This window comes from Gopherus flavomarginatus, chromosome 9 (genome assembly GCF_025201925.1).
Source record: "Gopherus flavomarginatus isolate rGopFla2 chromosome 9, rGopFla2.mat.asm, whole genome shotgun sequence".
NCBI lineage: Eukaryota > Metazoa > Chordata > Testudines > Testudinidae > Gopherus > Gopherus flavomarginatus.
In genome coordinates, this window is record NC_066625.1 from 55,688,066 (window position 1) to 55,715,337 (window position 27,272).

Consider the following 27,272-nt stretch of genomic DNA (forward strand, 5'->3'; position numbering starts at 1 on the left):
GATCAGCCTTAACCCTCACCCCATAACTTATTCCACCATGTCATACATAAATCAAATTATGAAATAAATGTTCCAATGGTTTACCTGAAGATGCAGAGGCTGTTTCGATGTATATATGCCTGTGAGTTTGAGCTCCATATAACAACTCTATTTGCAATGCGGTCGCTGTGGTTTTTCTGAGGAGGAGACACAGGTATAATATGTAAGTGGCTTACAGTGCAATACCAGAGCTATATTAGGAGGTGAATGTGGGAGGTGGAAGATGACACCACATTGCCTTGCAGGGTGGATTAGGTATCTCTCTGGCTGGCTCATAAGGTAGCAGTAATCTACATTTGCATGAAAGGCAGTTTGAAGAGCTATGGTTACAGTATAGTAGGTAAGATTTTGCAGTCCCCACTGGAAATGCAGAAGATTTTAGTGGAGTATGGCAGTATGGTGGCTGGCCATAAAGGGATCGTTGGTAGACAGGTAGAACCTAAGTATTAGGATGAGGTCAGAATTAAGGTTATTTGTGGAACCATGACTTTCCACATTTTCAAATGTTTGCTCTTAAAAGTTTTAACCATAACTTAGTAATATCTTGGGTTTAAAACATTGTCTAATTTAGGACATCTTATGTAACTGATATGTATTTACAACCTTAACTTTCAGTTTTTGCCTGGGAATTTCCTTGGTTATTTCCAGAAAACTATCTGGAAAAATACTGGCACCCCTGCTATATGGAACTATTTTTTTCTCCATTAGACATGTAAAGTAGATGACTTCCCAGGGTGCATTTTTTTTGCTAATTAGCATACCTTGGTCCCCTGCTTTCTAGAACAGCACCAAAGATTCTTCAAAGCTATGCCTCCTGGCTTCTGAAAGTCCTTCAACCTGGCTGCTTCAGGTCCACAATTTCCGAAGTGTTCATACTGCCTCTGCAGACTTCTTAGAGTAACTTAACACAGACAGCTCAGCTCTGGACTTTAAGAAATCTGCAGGGGCAGTCAGTGTATTTTATAATGTCCTTCAACCTGGCTGGGTCAGTTCCAGATTTTAAAAGAATCATCAGGCTTTTGCAAGCCCCCTGCAGATGTCTTAATGTCCTTGAAGACAAGCATTGAAGACTTACTAAACTCCATGGGGAGCTCTTGGACTTTTGAGAGGTTCAAAAGTCTGTAGCAAATAACTTCGAAATTAACCATGCAGTCTTTCCCCAAATACTCAAAGGCACTAGTACAGATGAATAAAATAAATCTGGAGTTAATAGACCAAGCTGTTTTTGAGATATGTCTTTCCAGAAAAAAAAAAAAAAGACTCTCGCAAAAGTGAAAAATCTTCCATTTTTCAAACACTGCTCTCTCCCAAATGCTATAGCTGATTAATCTCAGACTTTCCAGAATCAGACTCCTCTGGCATAAGAAAACTTCAGGCAGACAGATTTATTTATTTTTTTGATATGCAGTTGGGGTTGGAGAAACAAAATTGGACTTATAAAGGAAAACTAGTTACAGCCTTAACTTTGAAGTTGCTACCCTCATTCCATAACACTGCCTTGAGATAATCACTCATCCTCTCCTGAGCTATGCAGCTCTTCTTAATAACTCACCTAGAGTTTATGTAATGGTTTACATGTCCTTTGTGAGGCAGTCTGAACTCTGAGGCATCCGGCACTGACAACTGAGACTGAGTCAAATCTAAAGTGCTTCACTGCTCCCCAGTGTTTCAAACTGCTGTAAGTTTGAGTTTCTCTCAAACAATACATGAAAAAGTTGCAACTTACTGAGCTCAGTTATTCATAACTTTATAACTACTGAACCAGAGCCCTTCAAACCTGGCTTTCTTTTAGATCTCAGACTTAAAGAAATGAAGCCATGTCTGAAGACTGTATGTACTATATTTTACCATAGGTGAGATAAGATTAGGTAAAATAATCTAGTTGCCATTATATAGTGATTAACTATTTATAATGCTATAAGTGTAAAGAGAGGAAGGATGGTTCTAGTGATTAGGCCACTAGCCTGGGTCTTTGGTGATCTTGCTTCAATTCTCTTCTCTGCCACAGGTTTCCTGTCTGACCCTGGGCAAATCACCTAGTTTCCCTGTGTCTCCGTCTCTGTACAATGGGGATAACAGCATTACCCTGCCTCCCAAGGGTGTGTGAGGATAAATACACTAAAGATTGTGAGGTACTCTGGAATTAGTACCGAGGTACGTAGCTATCCTAATTTAAACAGACATAGGCTCCAGGAGTACAGCTAAACTTCACCTTAATTGTGTATTTCCCAATCTTTGAATGATTTCTCATCTTAAAGATGCACTAATGCTGGTGTTTTACATTGACTAGATATAAAGACATGTATCTATAATCAACATATTTGTTTACCTCTGTGCATAGTATACATACACTACACCACTTATGTAGTTCTGCAAATCATGAGATAAACGTGTATTTCCCAAACCATGGCGCACATGGGAAATGATCATACAATCTAAGCTGACACTACTTGCACATGTCAACAACACTTTCTCCTCCCATAATTTTTACCTAGTCATGACAGTAATATGGTTCAACTGGGAAAAAGTTTAGGGAGCAAACCAAAGGAGAAAAACAACAGAGGAAGTGGGACAAAGGTCATTCCTGTTGGGATGCTGCTACTAGTGTAAGGTTTGTGTTGTGGCTTGTCTGGGAACGGCTGCCTAACCCATGACTGGTGCAGCATACATCTCAAACTCATGATGGAATGAGCTTTCTAGCACCATTGCTTCTTTGGTGTTAATTGTATCCTCAGTAAAGATGGGTTCCCAGAATAATACAAAGCTAATTAACAGACAGGCGGGCTGACATTTTAAAAGGTGGCCGTTAGTTTTGGATGCTTGGATTTTTTAGTGCCCCTCTTGAGAGATGACAGTAGGATCTGGAGGAGCCAGGACCTCTGAAAATCAGGCTCAAGGTGTCCAGGTTGGACACCAAGAAATATAGGCACCCAAAATCAATACTTTTGGCCTAAGCCTTTCTGAATCTTACTGTGAATAGGCTCTTGGGAAGCAGAGTGATCCCACTGAGCTGTAGGTCTGAGAATCTACAAGTACTGGCCTGTCTCTAGAAGGCAAAATGGGTTAATATGATCCCAGTGCATCCCTGATCCAGTCTCCAGGACCAAGTAGGACTATCCATGACCCTAAACGTTTTCTGTGTTGCCCGGCATATCCCTCTGACCATAGGGATGAGTCTGTGAAGAGTAAGTGTCCTTTCCACTCAGCTTGCTGGCTAAGGGCAGCTGGGTGGGGGAGTAGGGGGACAGGGCATGAAGTGTGGTTGCTGGTATGGAGTTTGTTGTAGATTCTTCCCCCCCCCCCCCGCACCCCAACAGCTAGACAGATCTGAACTGCTTGATGCCTACAGGTATCACTCAAGAAACACTGTGGTCTAGTGGGCTGAGCCTAAACTTAGGAATAGTTGCTCCCAGGTCCTAATTCTGGCTGCACCTCTGACTTGCTGTGTGACTTACAGTAACCTCTTTGGGCTTGAGTTACCTTCTCTGCCAAATGAGGATAATGGCGCTTCCCTACCTCACGGAGCCTTGTGATCGTTGATTAGTTAATGTTTGTACAGCGCTCTGAAAATGTAAAGCACTATGTAAGTGCTAATTACATATATTAAGACCTTTTTTTTCCCAGGGATTAAATTAACCTTCCGAAAAGGGAGACACATCTAAGCCATTATCCCATCCCCAAAGGAATTTGTCTTGGTTCTCTCCTTCAAAGAGCGCCAGTGCATCCGTATTGGTGTCCTCTCCGATTCACTGGTGAAAGTGCTCATGGACAGTACATGGGGAAATGAATTTCAGAGTTTGTGCTCATCTGATGAGGAAACGGGAACACTACCATGTGACGTCTACTGAGAGAGCAAGGATGACCTTGTGGTTAAGGTCTTGCATTAATAGTCAGGAGACCTCGGGTCAGGTCCTGGCTCAGCTGCAGGCTCCATGGATGATCTCAGACAAATGACCTAGGAATGGATCCTGTAAGCAGCGAGCACTCTGACCCCAGTGCATCGCAGCATTTGAACATGTGAATAGTGTCACTGGGACCACTCCTGTATGTCAGGTTAGTCATGCGCTTAAGTGGTTTGCTAGACTGGGGTCTGAGCGTTTAACAGCTTGAAGGACTGGGGCCTTAATTTCCTTGTGCCTCAGTTCCCTGTCTGTAAAATGGGGATAATCCTTCCTTCCTTTCACCCTCTGTCTGTATGGACAGTGCCTAGCACAATGGGGCCCCAATTTGAACAGGGGCTCTAGGCACCACTGTAATACAAATAATGATTGTGTCGCCAGTAGCCGCATGAAATCACTTGACTCAAGATTAGACTATCCACCTGTAGAAAACGCAGTCTTATTCAGGGAAAAAAAATCTGATTTGATAAAGACATACATGGGAGGAAATCACAGTCTGCTCAGGGATATTCTATGACTGGAAAAAGAGGGTAAACTCTTCAGCTAAATTGACCTCTGTGCATTATTTGTTCAGCTCTTCTGATAAACACATTGTGTAAAAGAGCACGAGAGGGACAGGAAAGCATAGAGGAAAAAGGGGGCTTGGTTAGGGGGCAGACAGCAAGAGATGTAATTCCTGTAGATAAGGAGGAGTATTTTCCTTTCCATAAGGCAGCTATTGGTGTCAGTGACATTGCTAGTGTTGCTGATGGAGAAATTCAGTCACTTCCAATAGGGGGTAAATAATTGGCTCTTGAGGTACTGCAGGTTGCTGTCATTTTCCAGTGAAACACTCCATCAAGTTCAATTTCTAGAACAAAAGCTCTTAGGCCTTGAGCAGTCCTATCTAATCATTTGTGCCAAGCACCAGAAACTCCTTCCCACCATGAAGGAAGAAGCAGCACAAGGGCAGGCTGGCACCACAGATGCCCAGATCATGATAACATTTGAGGGGCACAATCCATTATGTTGCATGGAAGCTGGCCTGGTGCGTAAGGGATTGGGGTAGGGCTCAGGAGGTGTGGGATCAATTCCCTGCTCTGCCGCGGACTCCCTGTGTGCTTTGTGCACCACCACTTAATCTCCCGGATTTCTCATGAGAAATGTGAGGCTAAGCATACTCCCAGGCCTCAGAGGGCACGTTTGTTAATGTTTGTGCGGTGCCCAGGCGCTACAGTGATGGGAGGGGTAGATAGAGATACTGCCCATAGTAGAAATACCCAGAACAGACTCTGTGGGGAGCAGAGACACCCAAGGTGGATTCTTGTATGAGTGTGTCGAGCCCTCTTCCCACAGCATCCATCGCCCTGTGGGGAGCAGGGACTGGCCAGTTGTCTATTTAGGGGACCTGTATAGGCCCTGTTACCGTAATACCTGAGCCCCTCACAGCTATTCACATAGTTATTCTCATAACATCCCTGTGAGGTCAGACAGAGCTGCTATCCCCATTTTACAGATGAGGGACCGAGGCATGAAGGGCTTGTCTGCATGAACACTTAGGGTACGTCTACACTACGAGATTATTCCGATTTTACATAAACTGGTTTTGTAAAACAGATTGTATAAAGTCGAGTGCACGCGGCCACACTAGGCACATTAATTCGACTGTGTGCATCCATGGTCCGAGGCTAGCGTCGATTTCTGGAGCGTTGCACTGTGGGTAGCTATCCCGTAGCTATCCCATAGTTCCTGCAGTCTCCCCCGCCTCTTGGAATTCTGAGTTGAGATCCCAGTGCCTGATGGGGCAAAAATCATTGTCATGGGTGGTTCTGGGTACAGCCTCACCCCTCCCTCCCTGAAAGCAGCAGACAACCATTTCGTGCCTTTTTTCATGGGTGAACTGTGCAGATGCCATACCATGGCAAGCATGGATTCTGCTCAGATCAATACCGCAATTGTGGACGTTGTAAACACCTCCCGCATTCTCGTGCAGTCTATGCTGAACCGAGACCTGCAAAGCCAGGCGAGGAGGAGGAGGCGGCTACGGCAAAGCGGCGACGAGAGTGATGAGGACATGGACACAGAATTCTCTCAAACTGCAGGCCCCTGCGCTTTGGAGATCCTGCTGGTAATGGGGCAGGTTCTAGCTATTGAATGCCGATTTTGGGCCCAGGAAACAAGCACAGACTGGTGGGACCGCATAGTTTTGCAGGTGTGGGACGATTCGCAGTGGCTGCGAAACTTTCGCATGCGTAAGGGCACTTTCATGGAACTTTGTAACTTGCTTTCCCCTGCCCTGAAACGCCATAATATCAAGATGAGAGCAGCCCTCACAGTGGAGAAGCGAGTGGCAATAGCCCTCTGGAAGCTTGCAACGCCAGACAGCTACCGGTCAGTCAGGAATCAATTTGGAGTAGGCAAATCTACTGTGGGGGCTGCTGTGATGCAAGTAGCCAAAGCAATCATTAAGCTGCTGCTACGAAAGGTTGTGACTCTGGAAAACATGCAGATCATAGTGGATGGCTTTGCAGCAATGGGATTCCCTAACTTTGGGGGGGCGATAGATGGAACCCATATCCCTATCTTGGCACCGGAGCACCAGGGCACCCAGTACATAAACCGCAAGGGGTACTTTTCAATGGTGCTGCAAGCACTGGTGGATCACAAGGGACGTTTCACCAACATCCACGTGGGATGGCCAGGAAGGGTTCATGACGCTCACGTCTTCAGGAACACTAATCTGTTTAAACGGCTGCAGCAAGGGAATTACTTCCCAGACCAGAAAATAAAAGTTGGGGATGTTGAAATGCCTGTAGTTATCCTCGGGGACCCAGCCTACCCCTTGATGCCATGTCTCATGAAGCCATACACAAGCAGCCTGGACAGTAGTCAGGAGTTGTTCAACTACAGGCTGAGCAAGTGCAGAATGGTGGTAGAATGTGCATTTGGCCATTTAAAAGCGCGCTGGCGCACATTACTGACTCGCTCAGACCTCAGCCAAACCAATGTCCCCTTTGTTATTGCTGCTTGCTGTGTGCTCCACAATCTGTGTGAGAGTAAGGGGGAGACTTTTATGGCGGGGTCGGAGGCTGAGGCAAATCACCTGGCCGCTGATTACGCGCAGCCGGACACCAGGGCGATTAAAAGAGCACATCAGGAAGCGGTGCGTATCAGAGAAGCTTTGAAAACGAGTTTCATCACGGGCCAGGGTATGGTGTAACTGTTGTGTGTGTTTCCCCTTGATGAACCCCCCCCTTAATTGACTCATTCCCTGTAAGCAACCCACCCTCCTCCTTCGATTACAGCTTGCTTAAGGAAATAAAGTCACTATCGTTTAAAAACCATGTATTCTTTATTTAAAAGTCATTAAGTCATCAAAAAGAGGGAGAGAAATAACAAGGTATCCCGGGTGTGGTTTGGGAGGAGGCTAGGAGGGAAGGAAAAGGCTACTAAAAGCATTTCTATGTAATGACAGCCTTTTGGTTGGGCTATCCACGGGGGTGGAGTGGGCGGGTGCATGAAGCCTTCCCCCACGCGTTCTTACACGTCTGGGTGAGGAAGATATGGAACATGGTGAGTGGTGAGGGTGGTTACACAGGGGCTGCAGCAGCACTCTGTGACCCTATTACTCTTCCTGAAGCTCCACCAGAAATCGGAGGATATCAGTCTGATCACGCAGCAGCCCCAGCATTGCATCCTGCCACCACATATCTTCTTGCCTACACCTCTGATCTTCCTGGCGCCACCTCTCATCTCAAGCATCCCTCCTGTCCTCACGTTCACTGGCATCTTTCCTGTCATTTGATACCACATCCTTCCACTCATTCAGATGAGTTCTTTCATTGTGGGTCACTTCCATGATTTCCGAGAACATTTTGTCTCGCATCTTCTTTTTCCTCCACCTTATCTGAGATAGCCTTCGGGATGGAGTAGGGAGACTTGAAAAATGTGCAGCTGCATGAGGGAGGGAAAAAAGGGAGAGAAGTATTTAAAAAGATACATTTTACAGAACAATGGTTATACTCTTTCACAGTGAACAACACTATTCACCTTACATAGCACATGTGATTTCACTACAAGGTCGCATTTTGCATCTTAATATTGAGTGCCTGCGGCTCTGGTGTTACAGATCTCACAGACGCAGGCCCGGGCATCAGAATTCAGCTTGCATGCGGCCATGGTAAGCCATTGTCTTTCGGCTTCTGCAGCCTTCATATACACAATGCCCTCCTTTCCCAAAAACCAAGCAAATCCCATTCAGTGATGCTTCTTTCCTGTTAATATGCAGCAGCAGAAGCCACACCCTCCCTCCAATTCTGTGGGATGATTGCTTTACCCCTCCCCCCAGCACATGGTTGGTATCATGGAAGATCACTGCTAATCTTCTCCTCCGACCCACCGCATTGCTGGTAGCAGGGAAGATCCCTGATAGCCAAATGCAAAAAAGCTCACCTCTATTTCCCTCCCCCCACTTGGCTACGTGCAAGGAAGGATTTCTTTTAAGCAACAGGCAAACAGCCCAGTAGGAATGGCCATCTCTGTCCCCTTACTTAAATTCCTGAATTTCAACCAGGTTACCATGAACGATATCACTCTCCTGAGGATAACACAGCGAGATAAAGAACGGATGTTTCTTGAATGCCAGCAATCACCGGGACCATATGCAGCTATGCTTTGTCATGCAATGATACCCGATTACTTGCTACATGCATGGCGTGGTAAAGTGTCCTACCATGGTGGACGGAACAAGGCTGCCTTTCCCAGAAACCTTCCGCAAAGGCTTTTGCAGTACCTCCAGGAGCGCTTCATGGAGATGTCCCTGGAGGATTTCCGTTCCATCCCCAGACATGTTAACAAACTTTTCCAGTAACTTTACTGGCCGCGAATGCATCCCAAGCCCTCATGGCAAATCAATCATTAAAAATCGCTTGCTTTTAAACCATATTTTATATTTACAAAGGTACACTCACCAGAGGTTGCTTCCATGGCTTCACTGTCTGGGCTAGTGGCTTGGGAGGGCTGGGAGGGTAATTCCGTCTGGGTCACAAAAAGCTCCTGGCTGTTGGGGCTAACGGAGTGCTGTGTGCTCGCTGCAAGGTCGTCCTCCTCTTCCTCCTCCTCCTCCTCATCTTCCCCCTCCGAAGAATTCTCAGCTGTGGTTGAGATTACAACCCCCACCTCGGAATCCACGGACGGGGTGGGGTAGTGGTGGCGCAGCCCCCTAAAATTGCATGCAGCTCAGAGTAGAAGCGGCATGTTTTCGGCCCTGACCCGGACCTTCCGTTTGCTGCTTTAGTTTTCTGGTAGGCTTGTCTGAGCTCCTTAACTTTCACTCTGCACTGCACTGAGTCCCTGGTGTGACCTTTTTCTATCATAGCCTTGGAAATTTTTTCAAATATTTTTTCATTTCGTCTTTTGGAACAGAGTTCTGTTAGCACTGAATCCTCTCCCCATATAGCAATCAGATCCAGTACCTCCCGTGCCGTCCATGCTGGAGCTCTTTTTCGATTCTCAGGAGACTGCATTGCTACCCGTGCTGATGAGCTCTGCGTGGTCACCTGTGCTGATCAGAGCTCCACGGTGGCCAAACAGGAAATGAAATTCAAAAGTTCGTGGGGCTTTTCCTGTCTACCTGGCCAGTGCATCCGAGTTCAGATTGCTGTCCAGAGCGGTCACAGTGGTGCACTGTGGGATACCGCCCAGAGGCCAATACCGTCGATTTGCGGCCACACTAACCCTAATCCAATATGGTAATACTGATTTTAGCACTACTCCTCTCATCGGGGAGGAGTACAGAAACTGATGTAAAGAGCCCTTTATATCGATATAAAGGGCCTCGCAGTGTGGATGGGTGCGGCATTAAATCGGTTTAACGCTGCTAAAATCGGTTTAAACGCATAGTGTAGACCACGCCTTAGTTTGTAGCAGGCTGGGGAGTCAATCAGGCCTGCAGTGTGCTGAAAGCTTCACAGTGCTCTATATGTGGGGATTAAGAGTGCACTATAGAGCTTTTAGTCCACAGCCCCAGGGTCCATACAGCAGGCTGAATGTACACCCCAGCTTAAGGGTTTGTGTAAGCAAGCCCTAAGTGACTTGCTGAAGGTCACCTAGGAAGTTTGTGGTGGAGAAGGAAATTGAACCTCAATCTCTCTCATCTCAGACTACTAGCCTGACCGCTAGACCATCTCTATAGACAGCAGGGCCAATGGCACAAATCTTAAATCTCCCTGCAGCTTTTCATGCTGTCTGGATTTCCTAGCGCCTGATCCATAGCCCAGAGAAGTCAATAGAAGGACACCTATTAATTTCAGTGGGCTTTGGATATTCCCCCATTAGTCTACTTTTTGTAATGCTCTGGTAGGATGTGTATAGGTTTCAGCAACAATCATCCTTAAAACTCCTTTGCTATCAAAGGCTGTGGGACACAGAGGCAGCTGCTCTCCCTCAGGCTCTTGCAGGAGAGAAGAACGGGAGTAAACTGGTGTCATTTTGGTGTTTGCCCCTTGCTGAGTGACTCCAGCCTGCTGCTGCTGGGTATTAAAGCTCCAAGGAGGGAAAAACATGAATCGAGGGAGAGGAACAGGGGCATGGGGTGGAGTGGGGAGAGATCAGCACACGGAACGTCTTCCCCACTGCTGAGTGAAATTGAATGTGATCAGTGATGTATCCCAGCATCACAGACTGGAGAGCTTTCTTATCAGAAATGGAAAGAGGGAAATTTTTTTAAAAACTACCTTAAACTGGAAAGCAGTTTGAAAGCAGAGATGGTATTGCTCATAACGCCTATCCCGTTAATTATACCAGCACCATTCAGGGGAGGAATTCTTTCCCAAATGGTATCTGGTTTGTTTTCCTCCGCGCGCTCTACTTCTCACTTTGACTCAGACTCTTTGTTAAACTTGTTAACAACCCTGCCTCTAACTACAAAGCTAGTAACCATGGAAGCCAGCCCCCCATAACAGAGGCTGAACTCCTCTGGAGGGAGAGGGGAATCCCTCCTCAGAGTCACTCACCCAGATTGGGCAGGCTTGATTCAGCTTACACTTAACACTGGCACAAATTGAGATTATCTCTATTGAAGCCAATGGAATTGCCCTAGCAAAAAAACAATGTAAATGAGAGCAGAGTGAGGCCTATTGTCTTTAACTGAGTTGTACCTGAATGGAATCTGGGCCATTTTCTTCCCTTGACCAGCGATGGTACCCAACTTATTTTTCATTGCACCAGGGAACACTGCAGTGGAGGAAGTCTGGGGCCAGTTCCTCAGCTGCTGCAAGTTAGTGTATTGACTTGAAATGAGCTATCGCCATCTCTACCAGCTGACGATCTGGCCTCTGGTTGCACCATTGGTGTAGAAACACCAGAACTCCCAGAAACCCTAGATCTGGCATAAATACTGACCTCTCCATTCACACAGAACAAAAGGGAGAGCAACTCCACATGCCTTTAGTGGAAGCCACATACACGCACTTCCACACTCAAGAAACCATGGAAACACCAGTGCTCTCACTAGAAAGGCCTTCCCTAAGCATCGTCTGATATACCCTCTGGCTTAGCCACCCACGTGCTCTCACTCAGATGAACCAAAGGAATTTCAGCCCAAGAGAGTATGATGGTTCTCTTAGCCCCCCATTTCTTGTTTCCTGGGAGGGTTATCTGCTTGCAGTAAGAGCTAGCCCCTCGCTCTCTCTTTCCACAAGCAATCCTGTATCTCTAGCCTAGGCCCTGTTCCTCCCCTAATTCCCCCTGCTCTGGCCTTGTCAGAACCACTCTGGCCTTTCCCCACTCATGCATCGCACACACGCTCTGCATCCCAGTCGCACCACCTTCAATCCCTGCAACTGGGGCTGCCCGAATGCTCTCGCTAATGAAAAGCTTTTCGTGCGGCCCTAATCTTCCCCTCTGTTACCACACGGAACATCCCCTCCCTCCTTCCAGCTGGCTCTTGCCTGGCACTATCTGGCTAGCAGCGGAGGGGGTGGGAGTTGAGAGACACTGATTGTGCCTTTGCATTCAAAAAAAGATTCCAGGTGAAATAAACAAAGAAAAGAATTACCCAGCCCAAGTGCATCCTGATTAGTTCAAAAATACTTGTACCCACCCTGATGCAAAGATGAGCAAGGAGAGAATGAGCAAGGAGTTAAGCAGTATTGCAAAGCCAGCTATTTATGGATGTTGCAGACTCCCTGCTCCTCCTCAATATCCTATTCCATCCTTTAATTATCTGCAGTTATTTTGTGCTGCATCTCTCTTGGGGAAAGCACCCAGGCCTTGCTAGCGGCGTTGGGAAAGTTCCACCCCATGCACTAGTTGGCACCGATACTCACTTCCTCTGTCCAAGAACAGGGTGCTATGAGCTCACAGATCTACTGGATCGGCTCAGTTTGCTCTTAGGAAGGGCAGCAGATGTGACCTCAAGGACAGGGAAGCATATTTAGTGAGGAGAACCCCTCCAAGGGTTACTTTCTTGGAGAGAGATGGAGGGCAAGAATGAATTGACTGGCCAGCATCCTGTTTTCTCTTCGGAGATAGTGGGCATTGCCACAAATGTATGTCTCTTGTTACTCATCTGACAAGTTCTCCCAGCTGCCAACTTGCTCCCGGGTAACAGGAAAACTCCCCTTGTGCATTTCTAAAACCTCCATAAAGATGGTGTTCTGGCACTATAAGAACTTCAGTTAATCCACTAATAGTCTTAGAGTAAGTCGGCCAAACAAGAAAAGAGCTGGGAATAATCTCAGATGCCTCAACCTGCCTGGTTGTAAATGAAACCAGCTCCTTCCTCCATACTGTACAGCCTCTATCCCCACCCTTCCTGAAAGCTTTGCACTCAAGTCACCCACTTCTGGTACTTTTCCTGGCCCTCTTGGGGCAGAACTAGATGGTTTTTGGAGACCAGAAGAGAAGTGCAACCCTCTTTTGCCTCCCCACTGCGAAGGAAAACAGAAGTTAAAAGAGCCAGCAGCACAACTCCATGCCCTTCCCACCTGGAAGCCGACTGGCTGGCAGCCAGGCTGGGAGGACTGGTAACTGAAGCTTTTTTCAGACCTCAGCTGCAAGCTGCATTGGTTGGTTTGGATGATTTAATGAGAAAAGGTCTCATCATTGCCCAGCGTGATTAGGCAGATAAAGAAAAGCAGAGACAGCATGAAGAGACACGGGAAACCTCCCCAGCGCACTCAGCCCCTTTATCTCAAACTGCAACCCCCTCTGCTTGCAGCAGGAACAGTATGGAGCATTTACAGAGGGAGAAGGTACTGTTTGTTTCTAGGAGTCAGTGTGGTCTAGTAGTTGAAACAGGAGCCAGGGATTGGGGTTCAATTCCTAGCTCTGGTACTGACTCACTAAGTGACCTAGAGGAAGTCACAGCCTTTCTGTGCCTCAGTTTGCTCATCTCTAAAGTGGGAATAATAATACTTTATTTACTTTGAAGAGGTGTTAACAAAATGGTTGCAAAGCACTTTGGGTGAAAGATGCTGGGGGGGCAACCCTTCACTGGATTCATTGTGGTTGCTATGACCATCCCCCTGTCCTATTAAAGGGAGTGCAGATCATTAGGTTGGAAGCAAGGTATTTCTATGCAGAGGCCAGATATGACATGGGCTCGTCTCTATAGGGTATGCAGTGACTGGATATGACTCAATGCCAGAGATAGTATCAGAGTTCCCCTATAGACTACCTAGGCTCACTTCCCTGGAGAAGCCATTCACAGCAGCGGGCGATGTTGATCTCAGACTCGCTGATATGTTGCTTATGGGGTCTCGAGGATGGTGGATTTCTGAAAGAATACAGGCCTGTCACAGAATATGTAGGGCTGCCATCGTACCTGACTGCGTGTCCATCGATGTTTGTTCGCTGCTCTGTCTTAGTGACCGTCTGTTACCAGCATAGGAGTGTTTGATGCTGCTGGCTGGCCGACGGCCAAGCTCTCACAGTGGCACACGGCAGCAAGAGGGCACACGGTGCCTCTTTACTCCTTTTTGCCCAGCTCAGGCTGTGCTGTGAGCAGGGAAGCAAATTCCACAGATTCGCTTGGTTCCCTCCTCCCAAATTTTGCACAGGTGAGCAGAAGGGGGCAGGGCTGGCTCCAACCCCTCAGCATACAGGTAGGCAAGGTGATGCTCTGCTAGGTGTGGGCCCGGTGCTGGGCAGGATGGAGGCCAAGAGGCAGATTGTAACTCTCCAAGTCATGCTTTGCTTCCCCATCTGCCCCTGAACCTGGGCTGGTGGCTAGGTGGTGGCTGAGCCCTGAGTGAATGTGTTCCCCGTGTGAGAGTGTTCAAAGATCACTGCATCAGCGTATGATTCATTGGTTGTTAGGGCCCCTCGCAGGGTTCAGATGAGGCATTTCTGATTGTTAGTTCCAAGGATGTGGGTAAACACCCTTCTGCCTGTCTGAGGGAATCTATTGCCCAAATCATCCTCTGTGCTCTCAGGCTGCTTCTACATGCACTACACAAAATCCAGCAGGCCAGAGAGACTGTCACAGAACGCCTGCGTGGCTGACCCTCACCGCAGCCATCGCACAATGCCAGATGCCCTCCACTTGCTGCTCTCTCTATAGCAGCCCTCAGGAAGGCACATGATGTCCCTTCCCACCCAAGCCAGGGGTTGGTCCAAGCCTTGGCTTTGAGCTCTTCTGTGTAATTTCTTTCTAGCTCCGTTCTCCTCCTCTCCTGAAGCCCTGTCCCCCTTTCTCCCAACTCTTGAGCTCTTGGCCTTGTCTCCCAGCCTACTGCCTTGCCTACCCCCGTGACTGAGGGCTGTAGCTGCTGGAGCCAGGCTGTTTAGACTATGTTTCTGTTCCAGCGGTCGGGGAATGCATGGGGGTTTTGACGGATCATGCAATTTCCTAGGAAATTTCTCTGTGTTTAAAGTGCTCTTTCAGGCGGAGACATCACTTTTAAAAAATGACTGGATGCTGCAGCTGTCATATTTTTTCATTTAATAGTCATAACAAGGTGGGGGGGGCTCCTCCCTTTCTCCGCTCTTGGGAAGGCAGCTGTGCTCTGTTTTAACTCTGAACATCCCTAGGAAAAACACAGCCACTGCCCACCCCCTCCAGTATGTTTTTAAATAGTACAGCTACCCTGGGGACAGAGCCGGGGAGGCAGCTGAACAGGCTGTAGACAGGAAGGATAACTGAGTCCCCTAAATGGTTTGGAACCCACACACCATCCTAGGATTTGGGTTAAGGATGGACCCCCAAATGGCCAGTATCTTCATGTGAGGCCTGATTCTGAGTAGAGCTGAACACCTGCCAATCTCAGTGAAAAGTCAGTGTGAGGTCTGGGTGCTCCGAGTGCAACAGGATCAGACCCTTCCATGGCTAGAACATCAAGTGCTCAGCACCTGTCACTGTGGCCAGATTTTCCAAAGAGCTTGGCTTCCATTTAGGACCCTAAATAAGGGCTGGATTTGGCTTAGCTCCCAACACACAACCAATCAGCTGAGCTTTTTGGTAAATCAGGCTTATAGCTTCAAGCCCACTTTTACTTCAATCACTGGATTTTTAACATTCCTTTCCATTTAGCAACACTCGTAGCTGTCAGAGTTCCTGCCTGCCCTTCTAGTCACATGGGGAAATGCTGCCTTCTCCCAGTGTGGGGGCCAGGGAGGGCTGCAGTGCCTTGAGCAGCTAGACTGCCGGTAGAATCTGAAGGGGTGGCAAAGACACGTTTTAGGCCTTGTCTTGGGGATTTGCCCCTAGTCCAGCTATTGGTCAGCCAACCAGTGGTGGAGCTGCAGCAGTACACACCCCTAAAGGAAACGGAAGCTGCCGTTTGCACCAGGCAGGTTCCCCTGGTTTCAGAGAACTCCATTAGTGCAAGTAGCAGCTTTACGCTGCCTATTAGGGGACTTTCCCCAGTGCAGCTAGACCCAGGTCTGGAATCAGGACAACTCTATCACGGAAATGATGCCTTAGAAATTCCTTCTCTTCCAAATCCTTTCGATATAAGTCAGTATCAGACGTCAGCCTCAAAATTCTGAGACCAACAGCTCCTGTCCCAAATTTTCCATCCTGCCAGATTGTCATTCTCTGCTCAGCAAAGGCAGAGGGAGCTGCAGGTCAGTCTGGAGGTGCATTTAGGTCTGACACTCAATGAGCAGGGACAGCTGTGGGCAGGATTCAGGCACACTAGCAGAGGTGTTGGGCCAAAATGAGATTGGCATAGCCAGAAATGCTGCAGGTCAGGATCATGGTGTGTTGTCTGAGTTAGCTAGGTAGGTTTGCACCAGGCTCTGTTCAGGCTATTTCTAGCACTAAGAAATGCTCTCAGTCTCTCGTTTACATGAACCCTAAATTTTTGCAACACAAAATGCTTTATAATTACTCATTCAAAGCCCCACAAGATTTTTACATGTGGATGTATTGCCCTTCCTCTTAATTGTTCACCCACTGATCATCTCTGCTTCCATTCAGGAAGATTCTCCCCTCTCTCGCACACCTTGTCTCTTAATGAGTTTGCTGTACTCTCACCTGATTAGCAGATTTGAAATATAGTCTTCAGCTTCAAGATGGGGTTTCTTTGCTCTGCTGGCAGCTTTTTAGTATGTAAATCCCCTCTGAATCAAATCCAGGGCAGCAGTCTTGGTAAGAACTACTTTTCCTGGAGTTGTAAGCATTTTAGGGGCAATTCTGGCTCGTCTTGGTACCTGGCCTCAGCATCTGCATTGTCTTCCTCATCACAGAAATCCTGTACCCTGGCCTTTCTTCTTCCTCTCCTGTGACCTCCTCTCTGCATTTCCTTATTCATAAACAGGGAGCCTAGTTTTCCATGATAAAAAAACAAAATTCTCCAATAAAAAAACCGTAAGAATCTGTGTTTTTCCATGATTAAAATGAAACTCCGAACTTTAGATTCCCTTGCCACAATATACACAGGTATCAGTTGAACACAGTGTTTTACTGATACACAGTAGAACCCTGTTTATCTGAACCTCCATATTAATTCTATTAACCGAACCAGGGCTGACAGCCCCGGGAGCTCCGGCTGAGAGCCCCGGGTGGCGGGACTTTGGCTCTCAGCCCCGGTTCAGTTAATATGGAGAGCTGAATAATGGAGTCTTGGATAAATAGGATTCTCTGTAAAAAACGCAAATTCCACTCTTTTTTTTTTTAGTGCAGCAAACAGATTTCTAGGTTCCTTGCTCATAAAGCAGGTCACCTTTCTCACACTGTCCTCTTCCTTACTGGCTGCATACACACCTGACTCTCCTCCTTCATAACTTCCTCAGCACTTGCACTTCCTTCTTCATAGGGAGGGGTGAGTAGTCTCCTTCCTCACACCTTCCTCTTCCTTTTCCTCTTCGGTTTTCTCCGTTCCCTAATCTGCCTCACAATGAGATCTCCTTTCTTTTCCTCTTTAACTTCTTCGCCCAAGTTTGCTTCCTCACATGGAGTTTCCTTCCATGTATCTGGCTCTGCCTTCTCTCTCCTTTCTTCAGTACCCAACTAACCTTCCTCACACCATCCTCTTCCTCTCAGTACCTGACACTCCTTCCTCACACCACCCTCTTCATCTCTCTCCTTCCTTCAGAACCTGACTGTCTCAAAGGATTTGTTGAAGTAGCGATCCCATCTCTGGGGCAGCAGCGACTAGATGATCTCCTGAGGTCCCTTCCAACCCTGATAATCTATTAAAAAAAAAAAAAAAGGCAAAATGGAACAGCGCTGGGCTGCGCCATTCCTGCCCTAATGGTGGTGAGGGGAGAAGATGCTGTGAGCATCCAAGATTCAGGGCTTCATACCAGTGAGGGTATTTACCCACCAAGGGAGGCAAGGGGGAGCTGTTGCCTGGAGCACACTGAGTGTGGGGTGGAGGGAAAGCTGGTGCTGGGCGAGCGGAGATGCTTGGCACTAAATTCTCCATAGGACATTGGTGGGGTAACTCGGGGGAGGTAGGAGAACAGTGTGTGGGGCGCCTCTCTCTGGAGCAGGGATGCACTCAGGGAATGCTGGGGACTAGCTGAAGAGGTGGCTGACACTGGGTGGGCACTAGTTGTTTGGAAAGGAATTAGATCAGTGTGTGACTGCAGAAGAAAGAAGCAGGCTTGCAAGCTGCCTCCACTGTTAGCACTGGGATCATGTCACCTGTGACCCAGGATGAGGCAGGCAGGTGGCTGCAGGACGTGAAGTGCCACGTATTAGGGCTCGGTGATAATGTAAAAAGATGTGCATCAGGCACTGGGCCAGACACCACATTCAGCTGCATTGTGTGACTCCACCGCCATCTCAGGGTGACCCCACCTCTCTCTGAGTGTCACTGAGCTTTGTGGGGCCCCCACACTGGGGTGTATGGCACCATGAGGGAAGCTGGTTGTGGGGAGCCCTGCGGAGGAAGCGTTCAGCTTCTCAGTAGGGGATGGGTAATCCCTTGCCTTGCTTGCTAGTGCCCCCTTCTGGCTGATTAAGGAGCTGCATTGACATGCCTGGAATTGAGCCCCAGCCAGCTCAACTGGAAGAGCAGCAGCTCCCACACTGGATGTAAAGCAGAGAGAATTGGGGGGAATCTTCTGAAACCATGAGCCCTGAGGTGGGAACAGAGAATCTATGCCTCTCCCTCAAATCTGCCCCCCATACACACCCACCCGACCCCCCGCACCCCAGGCCACGCTGTGTAGAACCCCGCAAGCTCTCACTGTGCCTGTGGGGAGGGGGAAGCCACAAGTATCTGAGCTGAAATCCACATTCCCTCTCTTGTCTGCTCTGTGCTGCTCCCACACCCCCTGCCCTTGCTGATGATGTCTGATAACTAGGCCAGCTGGCCTCTGGGGACTTGATTTCCCAGAAAGCACTGAGCACGCTGGCTAAAGTCCTCACAGTGGAGGAGAATGCCCATGGGAGGTGGGCCAGGCAAGTGAGGGAACTCCTTGGCAAGGGATGGCTACTTTGCTGGCCCAGGCATCCTGGGAAGAGCTCCATCTTGGTTATCAGGCCTGTGTTTCCTTCCAGAAGGTGGGGAGGGGAAAGGCTGCCCCTGGATCTGGCAGAGACAAAGGAGGGAAGATAGGATACTGACTCAGCCTGTGCCACTTACTCCATCCCCACATGTCCGTGATGGGCAGGTGTTTGAAACTGCCTCCCCTAGAGCAGCGAATTGTACACTCAGCTCCACTGATACTCAGTGAAACATGACCTTTCCCTGCTGAGGGGAGTCTGAGCAGGCAGGGATGAGGCATGAGTTAGAGCAGCGTAGCAGCAAGAGCTGCCTTTCTGTGCTCCGATTAACACTGGCAGGGCTGATCACACCTGCCTTGCTGGGATGGATGACTTCCTCGCAGATCCCCGTGGGGCTCAGCACCTCGCTCCCCCAGTGCTGACCCCTGTGTGCTGGCACATGCAGAACACATGCTTTGGCAGCATGGGACAGGAGAGCCCACCTTCCTGGGGGAAATCACCAGCGAGAGTTGAGCTTCCATTTCCTGCCTCATTTCCCTTCCCTCTCCCTCTTCTTCTGTATTTCTTCCCCTCTCCTGCTGGCAATGATCAAGTGCCCCTGTAACTGGGACACTCCACATGTAAGCAGCGGAAGAAACCAGTAGATCCCAGTTGGCTGCTTCCCCCTGCATCCAGGCTCCTTGCTTGATGATTGTGTTCATATGGCTCCTTCTCTAAAGAGCAGCTGATGCTGCAGCTCTCTAGAAAGAGGAGATAAGACTCCCTGATACAATCCAGAGCAAGGCACATGGCCATTTCCTTCAAGGAACTGCCTTTGTCAAGGTAACAGTAGAGAGGGGAATGGAATGTGATGATCCTGTCAAGGAAAGGGAGGGAACTAAACTAGCACAAGGCTCACGTAGGGCCAGGGCTAGGGCTTATGGGGCCTTGTATTGTCTAACGCATAGAGCCTGGTTGTGAGGCTCCACGGCCTCCTAAATCCAGAAGTCAGGAAGGGATGCTGAAGTATAACTTCCCAAGCCGATGAGGGAAATGAGGGCAATATCTTTCCAGGCTGCTGTGACATCACAAGAGGACCAAGCTGTACAAATTGGGAATCAGTCCGGGGTGGTTTCCACCTCAGTGCCATGACATGCCAGCGCATTGTCCCATCAGACCCCATCCTTTGCTCCCAAGGGTGAGTACTCATCCCTCAGCCACGCATGCTCCTCAGCCCTCGGAACGAGGAGGAGATGTAAGGGATTCCTGGGGAGGGGTGTGGTCCGGAGGATATTTGTATTTATTTTATTTCTTTAGATTTAAGTCATGGTTAACAAACAGATGCCTGCACAGGAGCTCTACTCGTCCTGACACTTAGTCTTATGCTAACATGATACGCCCAGCAGCTTTAATAAACAAACACTCAATGGGAACAAATTAACTCCATGCTGCCAATGAATCAGCTGCAGCAAAGCTCCCTTCCAGCCTGCCTCATCTCCAGCCATCTACCCTCAAGCTTAACCAGGAACCCTGTCAAATACCATAGCAGAGGTTCTAGTCCCAGTTCTTCCACTCCCTCAATACATGACCTGGGGCTAATCACCTGGGCCTGACTTTTCCCAACAGGCCATTCATTTTGGTTGCTGACACAAACCCACTTGGGAAACGAAGGCCTTACCCTCTCCAGTTGGAAAAGCCAGGCCTGACTTGCACCAATTTGTGCCTTGGTTTCCCCAGCTATAAAACATGGAGAAGGATACTTAGTGCTTTGCGACCCATGGCAGGGCAGCGCCAGAGGTGGAGTGCTAAGTAGGGTTGCTGCTGCTGGTACTACCACTTGGAACAGCAAGGGAGGGAATTGCCCAGAATGCTGCAGTGGAGTGGGAAGGATCAGCTTGGCCACATGGATCTGCATGGAGGAAATGAGAAAAGGGGAGGTGTCCATCCTGTGGTGCTTATTGGATGATACTTTCTCAGTTGATCCTAACCTGTAAAGATTGAGTCAAAAACACTGCCTGGAGGAACCAGATTGTTCATTAAACTGACTTTGTGCTGCCTCATTAAGCCTGTGTAATTGAAGGAGTTAATTGATTATCAGTAGCTTCGGTTCCTCTTCCCTCACCTACAAGGGGACAGTCAGTGATCAGGTGACTCAGGCTCACCTGTTAGATGACAGGTACTCGAGGGACACTAGATACAGGGCAGCCCTGTTAATGCTTTGGATTCAGAAAAAAACCAGTAGTGTTTCTGTGAGTGCCAGTACAGTAGTGCCCTGGCATTGCCAGCTGGACTCCAGCAGCATGAGCTTCCCCACAGCAGTGCCCTGTCAGCTCTAGCATTGGGGCTTTTTAAGCATCAAAGGCAGTTAGTTAGCTGGTCATGTCCTGAGCTATTTTGTTTTCTTAAAGCACTAGGGATCTTTGGTTGTCTCTGGTTTCCTCACCTGTTGCTTTTGTGTGTGTGCTTTTTATTGGTGTTTTTCTTTTGTATTTTTGCTAATATTCTTGACTGATTCTTTAATGGGTTGTGAAATTCGAGGCTCAGAACAAGATGCTTCATTAGTCCCAATGTAATCAAGGATTTCTGTATGTTCCCCTGCCTGTGAGTGCCTGTCCTTGGGCATATGCGCCTGTTAATGAGAGGAGAGGGGCGGGCTGCACACCTGGGGTGTGTGTTTGTATGTATGTGCAGGATGCGGGTGCTGCTCATATGTTGATTTCTCCCTCTGGAAGCATGAGTGCTGGAAGGGCTGCAAAAAGTGGGAGGCACCACGCAAGCCCCAGGGGCCAAATCGGAATGGTGTTGCAACTCCGTGTACCAGGTGCAATGCCACTCCCTCACATTTAGCCCAGGTGCCTCTCCATTGCGACGGAGGGGCTACCAGGCCAAATTTGCATGAGCAGTGTTGTGACTTGGTGCACTGGATCACACCACCACTCAGATTTGGTCCAGCCTTCCCGCTGTCTTGCCAGCAGGGAAGGAGCTCTGCCATTACAGCATCCAGCTCTGGCCAGGAGCCTAAGTGGGGGCTGGGCCTTCTGAGCCCCCCTCCCTTTGTTCCATCAAGTTCTCAAAAGCAGGGGGCTATGGCCCTCCCCGCCCCCAACCTCTGTCTCACGTGCCTACGTGTGGAAGGCCAAGCCTACATGTGTGAGTGTGCAGAGGAATGCTCTTGGTCTCTCATGCAAACATCCACACACTGACTCACATTCACACCTCTTCTGTAGCTCACCTGTTGTTAGAACCTGTGTTGTGATGCCCTGTCTCCCTTTAATAATGCATCACAGACATTCATGACGCCAAACTCTTCTGGGACTGGAAATACCCTGGGAAATCTATCCTAGAGAGTTTGGGGGTTGCAAGCAATGCAGGAGTCCATAATCTTTTTCTAAGGCCTCTCAACAAGATATGTGTCCCCTCGACGCAAGGTCAGTATATGTGGTTCTTAGCATCAGCCTTTCCCCCAGGGTGAGTATTGAAGGTGCTGTGCTGTTGAAGGTGCCATCCCTCAAATGAAGTCCTGACCATTTGTTCTCACTAAAGTTCTGATGGCAGATTTGTAAGAGTCGGGTCAGTAAACCTTGTGTCCTGGTCATATTCCACCTCTGGTAGGAGGTACTTGGCAGCCATGTAAACCAGCTAGAGACAGAGAACTATATTCTGCCTCCTGCTGCCTTCCCCAGGCAGTTTCAACTAGTTATTGAATTCCTCACTTCCTATTGTCCCATAGAGTGGTGTCGTGTTGTGCTCTGCTCAGCAGCTGCTGTGCTCCACCCCAGAGGTGGCTGCATTTCAGTGGTGAGAGAGGCGATTCTGCTGCTGTGTTTGGCTTTCTAATATTCTGCTAGGTTTATTTGTAACGTATTAGGAGGACCGTATTCTAACTGGTGGTCTTGGTGGGGCCATCTTGGTGGGGCTGGTGAGAGAATTGCAAACACTCATGTTAATTGTGATGACGTTCATAATGTTTCTGACCTGTTTCGGAATCCTTCTGATGAAAATCCCTGGGCTAAATCCTACCCTGCCTTCAGCCCATGTGTATCCCCACTGAATTTCAGCCTGCACTGAGATTCCATGGGGTTGAGTCAAAAGGTGGATTTGACCCACTATGCGTAAGTCTCTGTTAGTATCAGGAACAAGTTTCTAGGCTCCTTCAATAATGCTGAGAAGAATCCTGCTTGGAAATGATGGAACTCAGATGGGATATTGTTGTGTCAACTCATAACCAAGCAATGTGAGAACACCTTGGTTTGCGCTGCATATCTGGACTTTATCCATACTACCTGCAGCTCTTGGGTTTGGCAAATATGGCTTGAGAAGGGGTTTTCTTCTCAAAGTGTGGGGTTTTTGGAGGTGCTGTGGTCAATGCAATATGCCCTTTGTTCTTTCATTGAGTTTCTGTCTGAGCAAGTTTGATCCAGCCCCTAGCCAGGAAGTTCAGAGTAAAGCTGGGCAAAGAACAGCTTTCCCAGCCCACTAATATTTTCAAGAGTTTGACATTTTTCCCATCTTGCAGTGGGATGAAAAGTCAAAATTCGAAAGTATTCGCTAACAACAACTAAATGAAATCATTGGGATCAATCAAGTAGTTTCAAAACATTCAAAACCTCTGTCTCTTTTTGTAACTTTTTTCAGTCTAATCTGCTTACATTTCTAAACGAAAAGTTGTTTGGAAGCGAAAAGCTGGAAGTTTTCATTTCAGGAATGTCGAAACAAAATATTTTGATGATTTTGAAACTCTTTTTTACACAATGCTTTTTGGGGTCAGGAAATTCATCAAACCCAACCCTGTTTTGTGAACACTTTCAGCTTCGACAAATTGGCATTTTTCAACAAAATTCTTGGCCAGTTCTTCCCTAGAGTTACCTTGAAGAGGAAAAATAATAGAGTGGGGGGAAAAGATTAGTGGAGCTTTTCTGGAATCTCATAAAAGCTTCTGGCTGGTACTTTCTATATCCAGATCACTTCACCATTCATTATTGTCCTCTAGCCTTGTGCTTTCTAATGCCACTTCTCTTGGGTTCTGCTTTCTGCAGCTAGCCATGTGTTCTGGAACCCCCGGGTTTGGCTTGTCACTGAGTCAGTGTGACACTCCCCATTGTCACAGTATTGGAGTGATCATATTCTCACACCCACTGCAGTATGGGGACGAGTTCCACCCACCGAAGCCTTGCTGTGCTGGTAACTGTACAAGCAAGTCACTTAGCACCCACACGGTTCCATGCGCTATATATTCAACTCTGAATACACCAGTAGAGCCTCAGAAATAAGAGCTCAACAAGGAATATTTACTTTGCTGTTGAATTATTTAAGCAAACAGAAGAGGACAAAAGAATCAAAGAGAATCTGGCCCGACCGGGGCCTTTTACTGAGGTTTAGTCAGGTGGGCCAAAATGCCAGTGATTCAGTTTGTCCTCTCTTGTTTTCTTAAATAACTCAACAGAAATGTAAACAGCACCTGATGATGGCTTTATTCTGCAGCAGCAGCCGAGTGCTCTGTGGTACCAGAGCATCTCAGAGTCGCTAGTGTATCTCTCCTTCCAGCACAGCGGTGAAGTCAGGCAGTATCATATCCATGGAGAATGGAGGTACAGAAGAATGTACGTGACTGAGTCTAGGTCACACAAGAAGTCTATGGCAGCAGACATTGACCCTAGTATGGACTGATGCCTTAACCCAGCATTGCTCTCACTCAGTATCTCCTGCATGCAGGCACTGCAGACAGCTCCAGAGGGCTTTCAGAAAACCTCTGTTCAAGTGGGACCTTCTCGTAGGAGTTTGTGGTACAGCCCACCACCATAGACTTTCTGGGTATATCTGCACTGCTATTAAAAACTTGCACCTGGCCCGGGCCAGCCGACTCGGGTTCACAGGGCTCAGTCTAAGGGACTCTTTAACTGCAGAGTATTTTCAGGCTTGGGCTGGGACCGAGGCTCTGGGACCCTACAAAGTGGGAGGGTCCCAAAGCTTGGTTGCAGCCCAAGCCCAAATGTCTCCACTGTAGTTAAACAGCCCCTTCGCCCGAGCCAGCTGGCATGGGCCAGACACACACTCTGGGACTTATTTTTTGGCAACCCCTTTGCCTTCCTCACCCTGGGACCACCTCATGCCATGGATGCTGGCAGTAACAGCCAGAGGGGAGGAAAACAAGGCCGGGGGAGGAAGCCGTCGGTCCCTACCTTCGTTAGTTTTAGCTGACAAGCTCTTTATAGGAGCGACATGACACCTGGTTTCCTCTTTATAAATTCAGTAATTTATGAAAGGTATTAAAGACAAAACAGCCTTCTGGATAAAGCCCATGATGCGTGCGCTCTGGGTATTAGCCAAACGGGACAATGAGTTACACTTGAATAACACGCAAAGATATTTACTCTCTCCCTCTATAAATTATTAAGGGGCTTTTTGCACATAATTACACGAGCTTTTATGTTTCTCACTCCCTGCTTTTAATCCTTTTTGGAAAGGCGCCAGTCACTTATGACAGGGGCTGAGCAAACAGCGAGAGTTACAGCTGGGTTTTAGGGTCATTAAAGAAGGCAATAGTTACAGGGGAGGGTGCCAGCCATGGCTGAACCTGCCCCGCCTACGCAGGGCACAATGTGCAAGACAATGGAGCAGGTCAGCAACCACTTATACTGTGGGCTGCTCCTCAAGGGGGAAGAGGGTGTGTTTGAGCCGCCCCTGCTGCCTTTGGAGAATGTCAGCAGCAAACGGGCTCTTGAGCCTATAGAGCAAAAAAACCCCAAACCAAAAAACCCAGTCTGTGCCAAAGAGGGAAACCTGGAATAGCCAGGGTTGTGGTTTCATAGCAGCCAGCGGAGCTGGCCAAGCCAGGTGAGGTCCCTGGCTATGTAATAACAGAGATCGCTGCACCTCTAGACCAAGGTGCGATAGGCAGAGCTCGGTTTTGAGTCCCAGACCTGGAAGAACAAAGGGCAATGCTGTGGGCATGCCCAAGTAGTGCAATAGATTTTAAGGCCAGACTGGACCATTCTGATCAGCTAGTCTGACCTTCTGGAGAACATATGGCACTGAATTCCCCTGTATTAAGCCCATAACTTCCAGCTGAGCTAGAGCAGATCTTTTTGAAAGAGATCCAGTCTTGATGTAAATAAAGTCTTCAAATGATGGGGAATCTACTGCACCCCTGTTACTATCCCATCCATCACCAATTCATGAGAAGGGATTAGAACCTAGCATATTTTGCACCCTAGTCTTACCCCTACACCAACAAGCCACTTGCTGAGTTTCATTTCTGCCTGCTAGGCTTTGAACTCTGATTTGAACCTGGGAGCTCAGCACTATAAGTGGAAACCACACCCATATGCCATCCGAAGCACCTAGCCTTTGCTAACTGTAGCAAGGGGTGCTACAGCTTAGGAGTGTGGTGCCTTGGTAGAGCTGTCTGGGGCCCCAGGGCTGAAAGGAGTAGAAATGCTGCAGGTCAGAGCATGAGATGATGGGCAGAGCTGTGGGGAGGAGAGTTGACACATTAGGATTGAGGTACATGGGCAGATCTAGGGGATGGGGTATTGTTGCCTTGGGATGTCGTGGGTTGGGATTGAAATATACTGGCAGAGTTATGGGGATGGCACATTGGGGATACCAAGGGATACCTTGGGTTGGGATTGAGGTGCCTAAGCAGCTCTGGGCAATAGAGCATTGGCCCATTGGGATAGCAGGGGATGCCTGGGGTTAGGATTGAGGTGCACTGCAAAGCTGGGGTGTTGGCCCATTGGGATAGCAGGGGATACCTTGGGCTGGGATTGAGGTGCCTACGCAGAGGCTGAGTGCTGGCAGTGAATTAATCTAGTTCAGCCATAGCAATAAACCTTTCCCCCAGTGGGGTTTCTCACAGAGCGTTATTCAGGTTTTAAGCTTCCCCAGCTGTAATAGAAAAAGGCAATAACATGTTTTTACATAAACAGAAATCACAAGACAAAGGGCCAGCAGCCCCCCTAGCTCCAAAGCAGGACTCTGGCTACCCAGAGACGCCCTTGTTTCTGGCTCCCATGAGGTGAGGTTTCTCCTAGAACTCCCAGTGAGTTCCTTTTAGGGCCTTCAGCTACCAATCCTGCCCTACCCCTGCAGGGAAGTTAAGCATGGTGCTAACTCCCTGTCTGCTGCTGTTCGGGCATGGATGCTTAGCAGCAGTCCAGAGCAAGCTTTAGGGGCTGCATGGGGGGCTGCTGCTCTTCCTATTGCCCCTGCAGATTTCACCGAGGTGGCTGCGAGAAAGTAAGTACAAAGCAGACTCCTTTTTTTAAATTGCTCTCCCGTTGTGCATGTGAATCAATGATCTGCAGATGTAATTGGGCATGAAAATGTCACTAAGCAGCTGTTTACATGTGCAGTGTATATTAAGTGAGCATGTATGTGTGTGAAGTAACAATAACTATGGTTATTACTAAGATTTATTGTAAGGATCTGAAAGCACCCTGCAACTATTCATAGGTGTAGCCTCACAACACACC

The 27,272-nt window shown here is 48.1% G+C and overlaps 1 protein-coding gene across 7 annotated transcripts in view; it reads left to right on the forward strand.

Moving 5' to 3' along the window:
• Positions 1 to 27,272, forward strand: part of LINGO1 (leucine rich repeat and Ig domain containing 1) — a 495,185-nt gene that overhangs the window by 400,119 nt on the left and 67,794 nt on the right. Inside the window, exon 6 of one of the 7 annotated variants that reach the window (XM_050967001.1) lies at positions 2,048 to 2,193. The exons of the other annotated variants lie outside the window; for them this stretch is intronic. The gene's annotated coding sequence lies outside the window, so the exon portion shown is untranslated. The remainder of the gene's footprint in view (positions 1 to 2,047; positions 2,194 to 27,272) is intronic. 7 annotated transcript variants of the gene reach the window in all.